The 19,599-nt window shown below is 32.8% G+C and overlaps 1 protein-coding gene across 8 annotated transcripts in view; it reads right to left on the minus strand.

Moving 5' to 3' along the window:
- LOC123527516 (uncharacterized) overlaps window positions 1–17,501 on the minus strand; it is a 148,588-nt gene extending 131,087 nt beyond the window's left edge. For 7 of the 8 annotated variants that reach the window (XM_053523447.1, XM_053523446.1, XM_053523448.1 and 4 more), the window contains exon 1: window positions 7,723–7,863. The gene's annotated coding sequence lies outside the window, so the exon portion shown is untranslated. Of the gene's footprint in view, window positions 1–7,722; window positions 7,864–17,386 lie in introns of those variants that run through there. The other variant, XM_053523444.1, reaches the window with a different exon arrangement.
- Between the last annotated feature and the right edge of the window lie 2,098 nt (window positions 17,502–19,599).

The raw sequence follows: 19,599 nt of genomic DNA on the forward strand, positions 1-19,599 counted from the left end.
CATATTGTGGACAAGTTTAATTAAAATCAATTTCAAATTGTGGTCTCTATCGTGTTCACAAGCAAAAATAGCACATTTTGGACACTTAAGGGGCCATTACTCTAAAACCCATCATTAGAACTAGCCAGTTTTCGAAAGGAACCGGGATATGATGGCAATACATATTGTGTGCAAGTATGATTTAAATCAATTGCAAAGTGTAGACTCTTTCCTGTTCACAAGAATTTGTGGACAGATGACGTACGGACGAAAAACGACGGACGGATGGACGGACAACGGACGAAGGGCGATCACAAAAGCTCACCTTGTAAAATGATATGACATTAATTCAAAGTGATGTTAACGCGTTGGAGATCAAGAGCTTACTACTACGCCCTCTTGTCATTGATTAACTATAACGGTATAGGCTAATTTAGACAATAAAATCATAGTGGCCTCTATCGTGTTCAAAAGCCAAAATTAGACATTTTGGCCATTTAAAGGGCCATAACTCTAAAACCTATCATGGGATCTGGTCAGTTTTCTAAAGACACGGAGATATAATGCTAATACAAATTGTGTGCAAGTATGATAAAAATCAGTTGCAAAAGGTGGTCTCTGTCGCGTTCACAAGAAATTGTGGACAGATGACGTACGGACGACGGACGAAGGGCGATCACAAAAGCTCACTTTGTCACTACGTGACAGGTGAGCTTCAATGATATGACATAAATTCAAACTGATGGTAATGTGTTGGTGTTGAAGAGCTACCAGTGCGACATCCTGTCATTGCTTAACTATATAAACGTTTGACAGTTAGACCATAGTGGCCTTAGGTCGCTCATCTGAAATTGACCTTGAAATAATTTAAGCTGAACAATTTGAACAAAAGCTTGGGAAATATAATGGTTGTTTATGTCCCCATCTCAGAACTTTAAAAGTAATAATAGATCAATTATAAAACGAAACATTTATTTCAATACCTGTAAGATGGTTACCATGGCAATCAGTTTACATTTAAACTTGAAAATTACAATTTTGCACAAATGTATTGGTTTGTGTAGCATTTACGTTAATAAATCGGAAAAGGGGGAGAAGGAGGACGTGGGGGAGAGACATAATTAAACATGTGTCGATAGAACACTTGCGCCCCTACTTGCTGCCGCTGTAAATTTCATGATTCTGAGTGAATTATATTTGTTATATAAGCAACAACATTTTTAAGCATTTTGTTCCTTTTTTTTTTCAATAAGTCAAGGACCATAGTTTTTGTCTGGTTTAGTGTTATCCTGGACAGAACATCTGGTGCACAACTTCGCATACTATATAATAATCCTGTAATCATCTTGTTACTCTTTGTGAGGTACATTTTGAGATGCATGGTAAACAAACGCCTTCAATGTATTTTCTTTTTACCTTTTTATCATTTATGGTCGTAACTATTGTTGTGCAGCGTTAAATCCTGAAGAAGGTCAGACGCATAAAGTCACAGCATAGTTTCATGATTATAGGTGAAACATTTAGATACAGGCGACAAAAACTTTTATGTACTTAAAAATATATATTTTCGGCCATAACTCCGGTCTGACTGAATGTAACACCATGCAGAACATCAAAATTACTCAAAATATGTATTAAAGGTCATAAAATACACACGCTCATTCTTTGAACATGTCGTCGATTCAGATTTGCGAAGGTATTTGAATTTCAATATATACGTCAAAATCAGAATTTTACACAAAAATGAAATAATTAAGGAAATGACTTAAATACCAATTCTATTATTTTAGACCGTTGGCATAGAATCGGAAAATTCATTTCTTAACATTTCTACCTGAAATATATAAGTTTCTTTTTTTCAATTTTTTGGTCCAGAAACGGGCATACTTGATACAGATCCATGCTACTGACCAAATGTGGTGTACTTCTAACCAGATAATTCGAAATAAGAATCTGTATAAAAATGTACATGTGGCTCAGGTTTCGTTGCTAAAGCTTCGAACATAGGCGAACAACAAAAGTAGGTGAGTAGGTCATGGCAGAGAGTATTGAAGATAACTACTGAAATGGGTAGGCAAAAATATACAGATGGTCCAAATCTCTTTGCTGTAGCCTGCCTCTAAAACAAGAATATAGGTCAGTAGGTCAGGGTTAAAACTATTGAAATCCGTATCAAAAGCTATGCACGCGGTCCAAATTTCTATGTTGTACCTTTAAAAACAAGAGAGTATGTCAATAGGTCAAAATTAAGACCATTTCATTTGAGTTATAGAATTCGTCAAAAATATAAATGTGGTCGTTACTTCACAAAAAGATACAAGAAAGGAGGTCTGTAGGTCACGATTAAGACTGTCCTAGATAAGTTTAGACATTTTTATGAAAAAATATACAATTGGTCTATCTTTCTATGCAGTAACTTCAAAACCAAGAAAGTAGGTCAGTAGGTAACGATAAAGATATTCAAGAAAGGTATTGAACTTTGTATCAGACATTTTACTTGTGGCCCAAATTTCTTTACCATTGCTTCAAAAACATATTAGTCTATGTAAGAATAGGGACCATCCGGTCGTGGCCTATACTGACCCCAGGGTCATGATGTGACAATCTTGGTAGAGAACCAATAGTCCACATACCAAATATCTAAGCTCTGAGAATTATGGTTTCAGAAAATAGTTTTTCAAGTTTTTTCCCCTATATATGCCAATGTAAAAACTGTTGGCCCAGGGTCTCAGACAATTTTGACCTCAGATCATGATTTGAAAAATCTTGATAGTTGACCACTGGAAAATATTTAATACTACTACAAAATATTAAAGGTATGGGCCTTATGGTTCAAGACGCAAAGATTTTTTAAAAAGATATTTCCTACATTAGTCAATGTAAAACAGGGGACCCTCAGGCGTGGCATATATTTACCACAGAGTCATGATTTGAACAGTCGCGGTAGAGAATCAATAGAGCATTCCACATATTAAATATCTAAGCTCTGGACTTTATAGTTTCGGACAATATTTAAAAAAAATGTTTTTACCTATTCATGTCTATTTCAACCCTGTGGCCCCACCATCCCCACGGGGCGGAGCCATTTTCTTCCCCAGGGGTATAATTTGTATAATCGTGGTGAAGGACTACTATACGATGCAACAAACAAATTATCAAAGAACAGGCTAGGTAGGTGGTCTTGTACAAACAGATTATCAAAGCTTTCCCTATGAAAGTCTATATAAAACATGTGACCTCCAAGATGGGGCCATATCTGACCCCAGGGAGAAAATTTTAATCATTTTGTAAATGGACTACTATACGCTGTTATATACCATTAGCGATGCTCTAGGTCGTGTTTTTGTACAAGACGATTTTCAAAGTTTTCCTTATAGAAGTTTATATAAACCATGTGACCCACAGGGCGTGGCCATATCTGAATTTTGTGATATAATTTGAACAAACAAAATATCAAAGCTGTTCTTGTCTCTGTGGATTTGGACATGAAGATTTTCAAAGTATTTCCATATACAAGTCTATATAAACTATTCGACCACTAGTGCGTTGCTAGTTTTGACGCTAGGAGGATAATTTGAACACACTTGGTAGAGGAAGACTAGATGATGCAACACATCAAATATCAAAGCCACAAGTCCTGTGGTTTTGGACAAGAAATTTTTCATTTTTTCCTATATCTATTAAACAATACGACCTCCGGGGCGGGACCATATTTGACCCTAGAGAGAAAATTCAGACCACTATATAACGTTACAAACCAGATATCAAAGCCCTAGGACCTGTGGTTTTACTTTAGGTTTTTTTTCTCAAAATTGTTCCTTTTTGTTGCCATGGCAACCAGAGTTCTGTACGGAATTCAATTCTCTGAATCAGTTTAAAGAAGACCATCTAAGGAACATTCCAATTAGGTTTCCTCAAAATTGGCCTGGTGGTTTAGGAGGAGATGGTTTTAAAGAAAAATGTTGACGGACGGCGTACGACGTACGACGAACTATGGACAATTACTAACAACAAAAGCCAACTCCTGAGCACTTCTTGCTCAGTTCAGCTAATAAATTACATTTCCGTCCGAAATTAATAGCGAAGATAAACGAGTACCAATCCAATACTTGCGCACAATATATACCTGTGAGTAGGTACACATCAAGCGATCATACGATTTTTTAAAAAAAAAAAAAAAGCCACGTTCTGGTACACCATTTACATATTTATACCAAAATGTTTCGTCGCAGGTTTAAGATCAACTCCTTTTTCTTCATCACTAGACCGTGCAATAGTTTAATTATATTATTAGAACACATTTTAATATTGTATAAAATCATAAAATTCCTGTTATTTTCGTTTTCAAGAAATGTATAACGGAGGTGTTCATGAGGCAATATTGTGCTGTTTATCTTCCAATTATGAGTATATTTACACATTGTACGCTAAGCATAAAAGTATAATGGTCCTATAATGCAGAAATGCAAACTACCGACATACATTAAATATTCATTAGAATAGAGTTAATGCAGGTTTGTATCCAGTCATGACGAGAGCTTGGGCACCTACTGATTTTGCAGATGATATAACATCATGCGTTATCCGTTCATACACGTGTTTGATGTTACAGTTCTGTATCGGGAATTGTCGTCATTTAAAGATATGCATTGTGTTACAAAGGTTATACTGTTAATGCGACTAAACTGATCTGTTTCTGGTGTGATCTGTTTAATTAAGACTCAGTCTACATATGCAGCATTCTGTTAATAGTTTGATTGAGTAATCAAGCATACAATTGCAATACAACAAAACATGCCCGTGATTTTTCCAAGATATTTGTAAACTTTGCAGTGAAACAATATAGGATCATCCGTTTTATTTTCTAACGCGTGCATTCTCTGAGTCGTGTCGGTATAACTTTAAACCAACAATGTTTCAATGAAATATGACTCGATATTACTTTTCAATCAAATTTTGAATAAAAATGTTGGACACCTTGAGTGTTATTTCGTGCAATGGTATAATAATGTGCCAAAATTATTGAATTTCAATATCGATCTTTGTCAATATGTCACAGTGATAAAACTTTTACTAATTGCCTGTAAGGTTGCATCGTACGCCTGAAGCCTGACGAGAATTGATATACGTCATTTGTTTTATGAATATATAGTGTATTTAATCAAGTTTTAAGATGTTCAGAAAAAAGCAAATGAATATTCTCATATCATTTCTGAAGCTGCGTATTGCAAATAATTGAACACAATGCTTATATAAATATAAATATATATTTCTCTCGGTATGTCATTGTTCACGTTTATTCTATATTTTCAATTATTTTCATGATGAATATGACAGAATAATTTGTAGTAGTATGTTAATGTATAATTATGTGTGTAGAGAGATGCCAAATTTGCTATATTAGAATTTAATGTTTACCAAAACGTGCAACCTTCCGCCTATATAGAACATTTGTTGTCGTTAAGCTTCGTATATTGTTCAGCTGTTTGTAATATAATTATGCAATGTTTGACCTCATGGGCCATATGTAATGATATATAAGAAAAACTCAAATTCATCACATCTGCTGAAAAATCACCTCTCAAAAAGGCAGATATTTTGCTTATCTCTTCAGAACAACACGTACAATATATATATATATGGGGAACGAACAAGTATGTATTCAATTACAGTGCAATCTCTGTGGAGGGAACACTGCAGGGAAATAAGATATATATATATATCTCATTTCCCTGCAGTGTTCCCTCCACAGAGATTGCACTGTAATTAAATACATACTTGTTCGTTTCCCAAAACATAGATTTATAAATTGTAAATTATTTGTAATCATATCTATGCAGTATACACTTGCTCTTCTTAGACTTTGGCATCGACCGGGCCTACAAATTATATCATATGAGAAAGTTGACCAGTAGCTCTATAAAGGTGCATAAGAAATCCTAAAAAAGGTCGGTACAGAGACAATCAAAGTAATTTCTATTATGACTTTTTAACAAGTCGAGATTTGTTACACGCTAAACAAGTATATGTAAAAAAGAGAAATCCTCACAAGAAACAATGATGATTACTCTGATTCTGGTCATGTAATTGATATGTTCGAAGCTTTTATAGCTGATCATTTACATATGTTGGCTTCATATATACATGCTAAGTTTTAATTGCTGGATGTATTTCAAAAGTTTCCTCCCAAGACAGAGTTTTTCTAAAAGAGGCTTAAATTGGGCATAGGCATTTCATTCATTTTGGAACAATTGCATTACACTTATGCGTAGCAAATAATACTTTGTCCGAACTTCATTAGAAATACATGTTTGTAAAATAAATATTACCTTTGGACGATCTTTATTGACTAAGACATTTCAGAAAAAAAGTCCGAAGTAGCACACAGCTATGAAATTTGCATTTTGGTTGTATCTGCTGACATATCACGATATCTGTAATCTGTCAATATCAATGTAGAGTTTGTGTTGAAATAAAAAGGAATGAATCTTTCTTATTAAAAGAGGAGAGTGGGGCGGAGGTAATTGCAATATCAGTAAAATATATTTCGAATATGGATCATATTAAAAAAGTAAATAAATAAAAGAAACAGAATATGTAAAAATTTAAAACTACAATGCAATAGTCGACCTCCTTTAAACGCATTGGTTTATATACTACTGTAGACATAATAACTAGATTGAAAGCACCAAAGTACGCCTATTTTGTACACATTGGGTTCTTTGTCCTTTAAGTCAAGCGTGAAGAGCATGGCAGAATAGGATAGAATTTAAACATGTTTTACTATTTGATAACACCTTGTCACGCAAAAATACTTAAAGTGTATTTTTCAGCAATTAAATTCAAAATGTTTTTAATAGATTGTAAAAAGCGAATGAACGACATGGTGAAATCATAATTAATTATGAGGGCTTAATTTATGTCAATACACGAAAGTAAATACAAACGAAGAAAGGGACCTGCCTTTTGCTGGTGAGCAATCTTTTTTATAATTACCCAATTACACAACATGTATAGCTAATTTGCTTGTACATGAGTTCGTAGAAACAATTTATTCTTCATAAATTTCGTAGTTATGTTAGCAACAAATCGGACCCAAACGATATTTATTACACGCATATAAACACTATCCGTTGTTTTTGATTTGTTTCATATCATTATTAGTGTGATTCCCCAAAAGAAATGTGTATAGAAGTTATTCTACTTCTGATTTAATAAAATTGAAATCAAGATGTAAAACGTAGAACTTTACGCTTGTGCGTCGAATCATATATTCATTTTGTCATGTTTGGCGACATATGCATTAGAGTTTTCACTTTTTCTTTTTTATCGAAATGACATTGACAAATTCTGAACATAGCGAGATGTTCTAAAATTCTAAAATATATAAAATAAATAAAGCTATAACAACAATTGTAGGTATCTAGGTGCTCGGATAGCAAAAGACGCTATATATTTTGATTTTTTGTGACGCTATCATCGCCGGTTGTCGTACTCATAAATTTGATTGGTTGCACGTCTGCCTTTGTGTATACACGTTTCAAATTACGTCGGACTTTGTATACGACTCGTAATATTTTTTTTTATAAAAACTTGTTTGTACAAAACAGATTTAACGATAGTAAAATCACATATAAACCTTAAAAACGATTTCATTATTATTATTTTTATTAATAATATTATTATTGAATTCCGTAATTTACGAGTACATTCTACAAGAGCAAACAAATAGAGATAACTTACGTAATTTCTCTCTACAAATATCCATAACACTGTACTACTTATGTCCGTTATCACTGTCCAGAAACTTTTACAGCTCAAAGACGACAGTTTTAATTATTTCAAGCATTATAGCTTTGGGCGGATATGACGTTTAAATTATGTTGGCAATAGTTACACAATCGCACAAAGATATTACTGTTTATAGATATTTGGAAAACAGATCATCGGAAAAAATGTATTAGTAATGGTAGTCCAACAAACTATTAATAGATATTGGAAAAATATAACTGTCGTTATAAATAAAGCCATTGAACGAGTATGTTCTTTTATTCTTGTGGAACGAGGTTTGTAATATGATCAGTTAGAGGTATATAAAGACTATAATGATCGTAATTACCTGCACACAAGGGTTATCGACAAATATCCGTTTAATGGGACCTAAGTACTATATTTAAAGGTAATTAAAAGGTAAATTTTATTTACCATCGCTTTGTGAAACAAAGAACATATAAGCTATTTCGAGCTTTTTAGCAACCCTATATTAAGAACAACTAAAACCAATTATACCTTACCCCCAGCAATTTGCTAGTACCCATTTACAGCTGGGTTGACGGAGGCAATCGTGATTAAGTGCCTTGCCTAAGGACATACCGCAATGGGAGTAGCCAGGAATCGAACCAAGGGCCTTCACCTCGGTAGGAAGGCGTCTTAGCCCTCTCGAACAATCCGTCTACATTTTGGCTGACTAGGCTTCAGACATCCGCTAAAATGACTTTTCTTTAAATGAAGTTTGGCTATGACATATAGACATTAGATTTTGTATGTAAACAGTCTTTAAAAGCTTAATCAAGAAAACAAGTCCGAGTCGGTATCTATACGCGGATTGCATCGGCGTTAAAAGCAGTCCTACAGTATTGACCAATACACCGCGGAAAAATTCGTATTATACGATATATTATCAAAGAGGTTACCTTCAAGTTGTTACCCCATTACAAACGCATTCTAATTTATAGGAAAAAGAAAGTAAAACCGCTAATTCTCTTGTATTTCCATAACAAATAATTTATGAGTAGCTTCAAGGCTTTCTAAAGAAATATTGAAATAATTTTCTGATATTTTCCTTACAATTTTCTTTGTTGTCGAGCTGAAGGTCAGTCCCTTTAACGGGAATTCTTAGTTTCTATTTGTTAGATCTGATAGAATGTAAGTCATACAGTCAATGCTTTAGGCATTCAATGAATCTAAATCAGGATTGGTTGGATATTTAGAGAGAATCTGTGTATTCTGTTTCTTTCTGGTGCAATGAAGTGGTAGAAGAAGCCTCAAGTCACACTTCCAGACATTCACTGAGACATCTTGACAAACTGTCGAGTCAATTTCATTGCTTCTTATATACGTCATTTTATATTGCATATTTAAAAAACTTTCTTAATTTTTCTTGCAAAATCATAAAATACCAAAACATGTATGCAAGTACGCTTGTGTCATACATGTAGCTATCTAGTTACACGAATTTTGTTTTGAAGCAATGCGAAGAATAAGTATGTTAATAGCAATACTGTTTTACAAATAAAATGATAAGATATTTAAGAAATAGAAATATGTTTATGTCATTTGCAGCACTACTACGGAAGAGCTATTGCACTCGCCCATTCTTCGGCAACGGCGGCTGGATCCCGATTTAGTATTTATATGTAAGATGGTATCCTAGCAAATCACTTGTGGATCACTTGGTCACTGTGATGATCTGACATGCTTTCAGATTCCATAACTTTACATTGCATGTTTACAAAATCATGTCCCTCTTTGATCTAAGCAATTATTTCATGTTTTCATATAAGCTGGTATCCCAGTACCCGCTAAAGGGAACGGATTGAATCTTCATACACTCATGCACAGTGGTGAGCTGACATGCACTGTACAGGTTCCATAACTCTGTTTTGCTTTCTAACAAAATTATGCCGTTGTGACATGGTTAGTAAAATGAAACCTGTGCATAGTTTATCACCCCGCTTAAACGATGGTTTATTACTATGGTAAAACACTCTGATAAGTAAACTTTGACTCAGTCTAGTAGACAATAAGGTGGCATTTGTTTCACTTGCACACGTGTTAAGCTAAAACCTCTGGGATACGTTTTGTGTAAACACAAAGGTACATCAAAACAAATTTAACCTCAATATATTGCAGCTTACCAATATTAACATAATTGTTATAGTTAAGATAAATCTGCACTGTTTAATACCGTTTGTTCTCTACAGTAATATTCTGCATACCAAATAATCAAAAGTGAAATTTATAATGAAGCTTTATACAGTGTTATTAGCTCAGCTTTTCGAAGAAAAAGTAGAGCTATTGCACTCGCCCAGTTTTTGATAAAGTCAAATATCTCGGTTACTATCAAAGCTATTGACTTGAAACTTAAAATATTTACCATCAAAGTCTACATCAGACGAATTAATCCCTATAACTATGATTTGAATTATGCTCTTTTTTAACCTAGAATTTTTTTAATTTTTTTGATAAAGTCAAATATCTCTGTTACTATTAAAGCTTTTGAATCGAAACTCAAAATATTTATATACAATCAATGTCTGCACCAAGGGACACAATGCTCACAACTCTGTTTGAATTTTGGCAGAATTATACCCCTTTTTATCTTAGAACTTTTGGTTAAAGTTTTTGATAAAGTCAAATATCTCAGTTACTATCAAAGCTTTTTACTTGAAACTTAAAATATTAATTTACTGTCAAAGTCTACACCAGGAGAAACAATCCCCATAACTCTGATTTGAATTTCGACAGAACTGTGCCCCTTTTTAACTTAGAATATTTGGTTAAAGTTTTTGATAAAGTCAAATATCTCTGTTACTGTCAAAGCTATTGGAGAGATCGTGTTTGTATACAAATCCGGTGTATTTTCTATTTTTAGAACTGATAAGACAGTGATCGGGTGGGCAGAAGCCGATCGTCCATGTTTTTTGTAAACAGTGATGTTTTTCTAACGGTCTAAACTTTCTTAAAACACAAATTACATAAATAATTTTTTGATCAATGGAAAGGTTATAAAACAAGCAATTTATTGATTACTTTTAATTGTTATTTCGAAATAAAATGGATTAATTATGAACGCTTAACTTACACTGTTTTTCTAAAGGTTGTGAAAATCACTACGCCGCTTTTAAAATTATATGTCATTTAAAACGGTTATTATTTGAAAAAAGATATTTGGATACAAAAATATGAAGATCGTTAGTATTTCAAATCTTTTTGAATTTTGAAAATCCATAAATGAGCAAAAAAGTTATTAAAAATTAAAAATTCTGATTCAATACGCAAACGGTGTTAAAAACATTTGTTTTGCCAACCACCAGATAAACAGATGTTAACGCGTGACGTCACGGCGATCTCTCCTATTGTCTTGAAACTTAAAATACTTATTTACCACCAAAGTCTACACCAGAGAATCAATCCCCATAACTATGATTTGAATTTGACAGAATTATGCCCCTTTTAAACCCAGATATATTTTTTAATTTTGATAAAGTTAAATATTCTTGTTACTATTAAAGCTTTTGACTAGAAACTCAAAATATTTATATACAATAAATGTCTGCACCAAAAGACACAATTCCCACAACCCTGTTTGAATAATTATACCCCTTTTTAACTTAGAATTTTTGGTTAAAGTTTTTGATAATTTCAAATATCTCTGTTACTATCAAAGCTTTTGACTTGAAACTTAAAATATCAATTTACCTTCAAAGTCTACACCAGGAGAAAGAATATCCATAACTCTGATTTGAATTTTGACAGAATTATGCCCCTTTTTAAATGAGGAGAATTTTATTTTTTAAAAGTCAAATATCCCTGTTACTGTTAAAGCTTTTGACTTGAAACTCAAAATAGTTATTTACTATCAAAGTCTACACCAGGTGAATTTTGGCAAAGCTCTAATTCAGAGTCAAGCACTGAGAAAAGTCGAGCGCGCTGTCTTACGGACAGCTCATGTTTATTTTTGTTATAACTACTATTTTCGTAATAAAGAAGACATGAGACATTAGTTTATGAGGTTTGCATATTATTTGTGTTATTGTATCATCTATTTAACAATTTGCAAATAGCTAAACTAAACACCAAATGATGTGGGATTTTATTCCGTTTATTCTACGACGAATAATTACAGCAGTGATTGACTTTAAATGTTCGGTTAATCACACCCTTATTCCTGTTATATGCAGACCGTGTTCAGTCTTTTTGGTAAATTGATATATGTTGGTATTTGAAAAGGATTTTTATTGCATCTATTAAACTTACTTATCATTTTTAGATACATCAATATTCTTGCTAAATACACTGAGCGAAACGTAGCTTTTAAACTGTAAACAGCGTCATTAAGCCTTAGGATTAACGTTTGTCTGACATTTCACTCCGAGTTGCACAATTAGCAGAGAAAAAAAAATAGACACTCTCTTCCAATCAGGCAGACTGTTGTATAAATCTTTCATTTTGGTAAATTATCCATAATGCGTTATCAAATAGTTTGCTTTTGCAAATTTAAGTCACGTGGCTTAAATTGCTTTTTGTACTTTTAACATGTGTAAATGTTGAGTTCTGCTCAACCCGGGGCTAGAGAGCTTGGACGATAGCATTCATTTCCACTACCGGCCATAAACAGGCTCAATCAAACCGAGCCTGAAACATTTTCGTTTTTGTCGTGTTGGGCGACCTGTGACGTACGTTATAAGCCGACCAAAATAAAACCTTGATTGCGGCAAAAGAGTTAAAATAAAATGAAATTTCACTTTGTGCTTTGATAAAAGCGAAATAAAATTTTAAGACTGAAACGTTATCTTTCATCTAGCGACAAATAGCGATACAAATTGAACGCGGATAAATCCATATTTTACGTTAAAACTTTGTTTGTAGCTATTTATCTGATTGAATAACACAAATTTAAGAATAAATCTGTTTTAACCTTTATCGGACAGTATAAGGAAGAACTGCACATTTCTATACCTTAAAATATGCCGTCTTTAACTCAAATATAGCTTTTTTTCTGAGACAGGCAAATAAATATTTTCATACCTGAATGTTGACTTAAAGTTAAAAGTTCAATGAGAAAAATGTTACAGTAGTGATTTCTTCTTTATGGTTCAGTGTTTTGCATATTGAAGTACTACATGTATATACCCATTTAGGACCTATAAAGTTTTTGAATAATTATTCGACCAGTATTAATAATACATCGTAAGTTTATCCTAAAGGAATCAGCAAATAAGTAAACTTCAAATGTTAAAATAAACAAGATGGACTGCTTTCCTCTTTAAAATACTTCACTATTTGCATATAATCAAAATAATAACAAAGGTTTTTTCCCCATTGGTTGTAATAATTTTGTGTCAAAAACTTTTCACTGAACACACATTATTAAACAAATAACGTAACAAACAATTAGAGACGTCACGTAAAAAAAAGTCTATCTTTCGTCTGATTTCTTGATTTAGATATATAGATATCTGCGGAAAAAATACGGTGTCTTATACGACTAAAGGCATAAAATAATAATAGTTAGGCCAACTTTTTTTGTTATTTTCTGGTTAACGGGATATTTAAAACAAATATGGGTCGGAGGGGCAATTTTGAGCAGTCGAACAAACAAATAAAAATAAAATGTCAGAAAGGATGCATTGCTTTTATTTTTCGACACCATAGAAAACAAAAGTTTGCAAGCATAAATTGCATACATACTCACAAATGAACTATTCAGCTCATCATCTCAGTATATTGTTGTTTTCTTTATACATGTATAGCTTGCACAAATAATGCAATTTTCAAAGTCACCAAGAATATGTATCATTTGTGTTCTTTATGTATCTATCTATTTTATAGTAAAAACAAACTTGTAGAAACGTTTTCCATAATAAACTATACAGATATCACAGTTGACATTTAAGAATATATCATAATGTTGATTGCATAAATATGAACAAATTTGCTAATAGTATAAATCAAAGCGCTGACAGCACAGAAAGGTTGAAACCCACAAACCACTCCGTTGTAACAGTTCAAGCTACTTTCATGAAACAGTATAACATTTAAACATACTAGAAATTCTGCTCTGACCATAACTTGTTAGAATAGAAACAATATATCTTAAAAAGTGATTTGCTCATGAATAAAATCATTGTTTGTCGTTTAGATGCATATTATTATAGGCTGCGCCTCCGCCGGCGATATAATTCCTTCGCATCTAAACTCCAGACAATGATTTTATTCAATGACAAGTCACTGTTTGGGATATATTACTTTTTAATTCAAATATAACAGTTAAAGGCACTGGCTTCCAGATCGTTAGACAACAACAACAAAAAAAAAAAAGATATCTGAATATAAATGCTATATTTCTTAAGAATGCTTTGAAACTTGGTTACTGACAGACTAATAGTATATGTTACGGAAACAGATGAGAATAAATAATTGTTTTTTACTACTTTTTACGATGAAAATTGAGAACGTTTATAGCGCTTTGGTCTGATATTAACGAAGATCATTAACTGAACCCGTCCTTTGCACCTGTGGCGGCAATGAACCTATTTCCGTGTCGTAAATATCAAACAATTCGTGAAAAGATTTTTCTCCAATACTCCATGTCTATTGTCAGTAAACAGTCTTCTCAATGCAAACGACAGGCTTTCATCTCGTAATCGTTGATGTTCAGTGTACCATTCTCGCAACAAAAAAGTTTTAATATTTCGGAAAGTTTTACTTCCTGCTCTGTTGATTTGCATCCCTCATGAGTACATAATCGGTTCAAGTAACACTCCGTTTTATTTTACAAAATTTAATTGATACAAATAGCATTGCAATTGTGTTATACTATCCTTATTTGTCACAAAAAAAGTTATCACCAGCCATGATTCCTGACAATGTGGTATTTGATGAATTGTAATTATTTCCAACATGGAGAGGATTTTATAGAAGTTTTAAATAACTTGTTTTCCAATTCATTAATTTCATGCAATTATTGTTGTATACTATGTATGTCAAGTTTGTTGAAATAAAGTTTAAACTCACGCATTACTCGGAGTAAACTGCCTCGATTATACATATCTATATTTAACACGCATTAACACTAAAGTCTCTATAGCTCTATTGGTAACGACAGTCGGAAAACGTCTTTATTGCCGAGGCGGTCCAGGTTTGATTCCCGACGCGGTTGCTTGATTTGACATTTTTAAAATAGTTTAGAAACAAAAACTCATATTCTTATGTTCATAGTTTGACAAAGAAACATATATTTTAGCTAACATCTGGAGGTCAATGTCTTTAACAGGTTGAAAGATATAAACGTTACTTTACGCTACAATTCTACAGAAAATGCTATTTTTAAACTGCCTGTGTGTCATAGTCTATTTCAATTTTCTAAAGTTATACACCATAAGAGAGCTTGTGATCTGAGCTTGTCAAAGATGTATAATTTGGTATATTTGTTTTGTTTTATTATTTGCATTGACATGATTGTTAAACCTGGCCAGGAACTTTAACATAGAAATTATGTAGAGAGATAAGCGGTCGGTATACTCGTAAATAATCAATAAAAGCAGTGCCGAAATAGAACGGCGGATTAATCTGCGTTCAGTGAAAACTGACAGTATTAGATTTTTGCAGTATCCAGAATACGGTTATAACAGGTTTCAACAGCTTCGCGGTTTCAACCTAAAAACGGGATATGCAATGACTACTTAAGGTTTGCACCCATCAGCTGGAGATGTCGTACTTGAAAGCAAAATTAACGAGTTGATAAATATTATTCACACTGGATTTCAGAATTATTTCTCATATGCAGCAATTTACGCAACTACATCAATATTGTTGCAGCTTTGGTTAAGTTTCAGTTGCTTGAATATTTTTTTTATATTTTGCCGACTGTCAGTGCCATCTATATTGTACGACAAGCAAAAACAATCTATATTTTGGTTCAGCTAAAATGTGCACAAAATAACAACATTATCAGCTGATGTTCAATACCAGTTTCAAAGAGAAGACACTTCAGTAGACACTGAGATGGGACTTGGACTTAGTATGTTATGAGTTCGAAAAAAAATTACTGGATATATCATTATGTGTTCCTCAGTGTCAGAGGCATATGTGGCATATAGTGTCTGAATGTTTGTCCCATACATGCTTTCAAAGGCTCTTCTTACAGATTTTAATGGGAATACTTCAAGTGGACATGAGAATATTTCTGGGAGTTTCATGTTTGACAATTTTTTTTAGTAACGTTACCTGGCCAGAACGTTAGTCAAACTAATTTGTCGCGATTCTGGGAAATACTGAAATCTTTTCTTATAAACAATATCTCCATTTGGTTAAATTGTCTATCACAAATATTAAACAACCATTTATCCGACTATCCAATTATTTGTACTAGTTCATTTTTTTTAATCACATGCATCATTGTCAAGCATTTGCAAGGGACGTGTCTCATTATATATTGAAATTGCACTCGGTTTAGAACAGAACTACTAAAAATATTGTGGTATTAGTTATTGTTTCCTTTCTGACCCTTAATACTTCAAAGTGAAAAAAAGATGTGTTTGCAAGTTGATACTCACTTTTCGTCTTCAATTTTGTCATTTCTATGGTTTCTCTCCTTTTTGTCAATTTTAGTATTTTTCTGACAGTCCCTCATGAGTTTTATCGTTGTTCAATTATCATATACAAATGAATCTTATTTTTATTTTGTTAGTCCAAAACTAGGGTCGCCCTTCTTTAAACCATAAAATAAAAAAATGCTGGCTTAAAGACAACGGTATTAAATTTAATGACAACAAATATAGATATGTATTTATGACCTTAAGTTTTTTTCTGTTTGTCACTTGCTGTATAGATAAATGTTGGCAACGGTTAAGTTTTAAAAAGATTGCTTTACCACAAAGCTGTGTTTCATAATTAATGCAACTTTCACATTTTCTGTAATATTATAAACACATGTACACTGCACAATTCATACTTATATCATTATTGATGTATTATTTAGGGTTAATCTATTATTTTAAGTGAGGACCATACATCGTTTTTCATGAAATTATATGGAATTTAATTAGCAGTGTTGTTTAAACATAAATTCATCAATGATCCAATACATATGTTGTTCTACTTCTGATAGAATTGAAATCCAGATGTAAAGTGTAAACACTCGTGAGGCGAATTCAATTTTCTTTTGTCGTGTTGGGGCACTTATACAGCACAGTTCCTACTTTTTTCTATTTTCTCGAAGAAGACATTGACAAATTCTGAACACATTGCGATGTTCTTACAGATATAGAATGAAAAAAAAAACTATAATAATAGTTATAGGCTATTTATAATAGGTGCTCAGATAGTTGATAATTACTCCAATAGACGGGGCACTCGCAACACTATATGTACGGATTTTTATGTGACGCTACCATCGCCGGTATTTGATTTCTTATACGTTTGTCCTTGTGTATCCACAATTCAAATAAGATTTTGTTAACAATGTATACGACTCTATCATATTTTAAACTTGTTTGGACAAACGCATTTAGGAATAGTAAGAAACGCGTATTAAACTCCTTTAAAACAATTTTATTAGTATTGCTGACTTTCGAATTGTTCGAAGCAAACAAACAGAGAGAAAATAAGAAAGATAACTTACATTATTATTGACTACAAACGTCTTTTATCGCTGCTCTATTAATATCCGTTATCTGTGTCCAGAAAATTCTACAACACAAAAACGAGTGATTTTGTTATGTCAAGCTTTGGGCGGATATGACGTTTAAATATTGTTGGCAATAGTTACACAATTGCACCAAATATTATAGGTACTTCAAAAATAGATCATCGGGAAAATCACATTATTAATGGTAGTCCACCAAACTATTAATAGATATGAATAAGAAAAAAAACCTGACTGTCTTTACAAATGAAGCTATATAACGAGTATGTTATTTTAATTTTGTGTAAGACGTTTGTAATATAATCAGATAGAGAAATATACAGTGTTTTCTACAAATAAAGGCATACAAATAATGATAGTAATGACAATGATAGTTATTAAAAAATATGAAATTATTTATTATCTCACAAATCATAATTAACTTAATTTCTGTTTGTCACTTGCTGTATATGTAAATGTTGGCTAAGATACAATTCTAAATGAATTTCTCAACCACATAAAAGGAGTGTTTCATGATTAATGCAGCTTTAGCATTTTATTAATATTATAAATACATGTATACTGTACAATTTATACTTATGTCACTATTGATTTATAATTCAGGGTCATATATGATTTTAGGTGAGGACCATACATCGCTTTTCATTGAATTACCTGGAAATTTATAGCGATATTGTTTAGATATGTAGCTTTGGAGACAAAGTTTAAAAGCAAGCGTCATATGTATGAGGTAATACAATACTGAACAGTACTAAAATCTATAAAAGCGATGTAAGGAATTATTAGCATCATATAGCCTTACGCATACTTTATCTTCAGGAGATCAAGAAGGTCTAATATGAAATATTTTCAATTGAACTGAACATAACAACAAAGCTAAAAAGAATAATAGATTGAGCTAGAACAGCATTTCGATTATTAACGTGGCTTTTTAACTACTAAGAGTATTAAAGAATCTACGACACTGCTGCTATTATGCGCTAATCCTGTATGTACTTGTACCATAAAGTCTTGCCAAAACATTGTACTGAATGTAGACCAATTAAATCATTTTGGGTAATCCCCAAGTTTTCTAAAAATATTTCTATCGCCTGATCAATGTTTATATGGTTTACATATTTTATGACAGTAAGGTTAAAATCGATCATTTCAGACGAAACCTGATATGTTGCTAATTTTCTGCATGAAAAGTTTATAAATATTTGTCTTTTTTTTAAGATTACAATGCAACGCCTATCTTGAATACACATGAATGATTTCTCAACAAAAGATACTTGCGTTTATATTTGTTTGGTTTGACAGTTTTTATGTTATACGGGTATTTATTTCTTTAAGTTTTACCATTCAATCAGGGCTGTTATATTTCGATCTTCTCAGATCGTTCAGCACGACTTTTATGTCGTGTTATTGGTACAGTTTAGTTTTTCAACATGACCATTTCGGCCTGGGTGGTTCCAAATACTCCCGCTTTCATAGCTTTTGGTATTGTTTAATCACTCCTTGGATATGGTGCCTGCTTTTTAATTTTGTCTTTTGACAGTTCCTGTGATACGCAGGCTCCATACCCTCAGATCCCCTTCCTAAATTCCAGTTTGTTTAGTTCTGCCCATTGTTTTCTCGTTTGGGGCAAACCCTTTATTTTATCTGGGGACCAAACGCCGCTCTTCATGGAATTACACGCCTCAACACGTGTATCATTGAAGGTTCCATGTTCATCGCCGTTTGAATACATCTGCGGATGTCTCTAAATTGCTTTTGTACTTTTAGCATGTATAAATGTTGAGTTCTGCTCAACCCGGGGCTAGAGGGCGTGGACGGTAGCATGCATTTCCAATACCGTCCATGAACAGGCTCAATCAAACCGAGCCTGCAACATTTTCGTTTTTGTTGTGTTGAGCGACCTGTGGAGTTTCCACTTTTTTATTTTATGCGCTCAGGGAATTATTCTAAAGCGGAAGCGGATATCGGGGAGTAAGGTATATGTCCATGTAAATGGGTTATCTTAAAAATTGATTTATATATGTCCTTTACATAAAGTAAGTTCATTGTGGAGCTACATAGTACCTGGCTTTGCCACGCATATATTTAATAGGCATTATGATGTAATACGAAAAACTACAGTAACAACGCCGAGTCCAAGTACTAAGAGCAACACAAAATATAAGACTTCTGTCATGACAGTGAAATGA

The sequence above is a fragment of the Mercenaria mercenaria genome, chromosome 14 (genome assembly GCF_021730395.1).
Source record: "Mercenaria mercenaria strain notata chromosome 14, MADL_Memer_1, whole genome shotgun sequence".
NCBI lineage: Eukaryota > Metazoa > Mollusca > Bivalvia > Venerida > Veneridae > Mercenaria > Mercenaria mercenaria.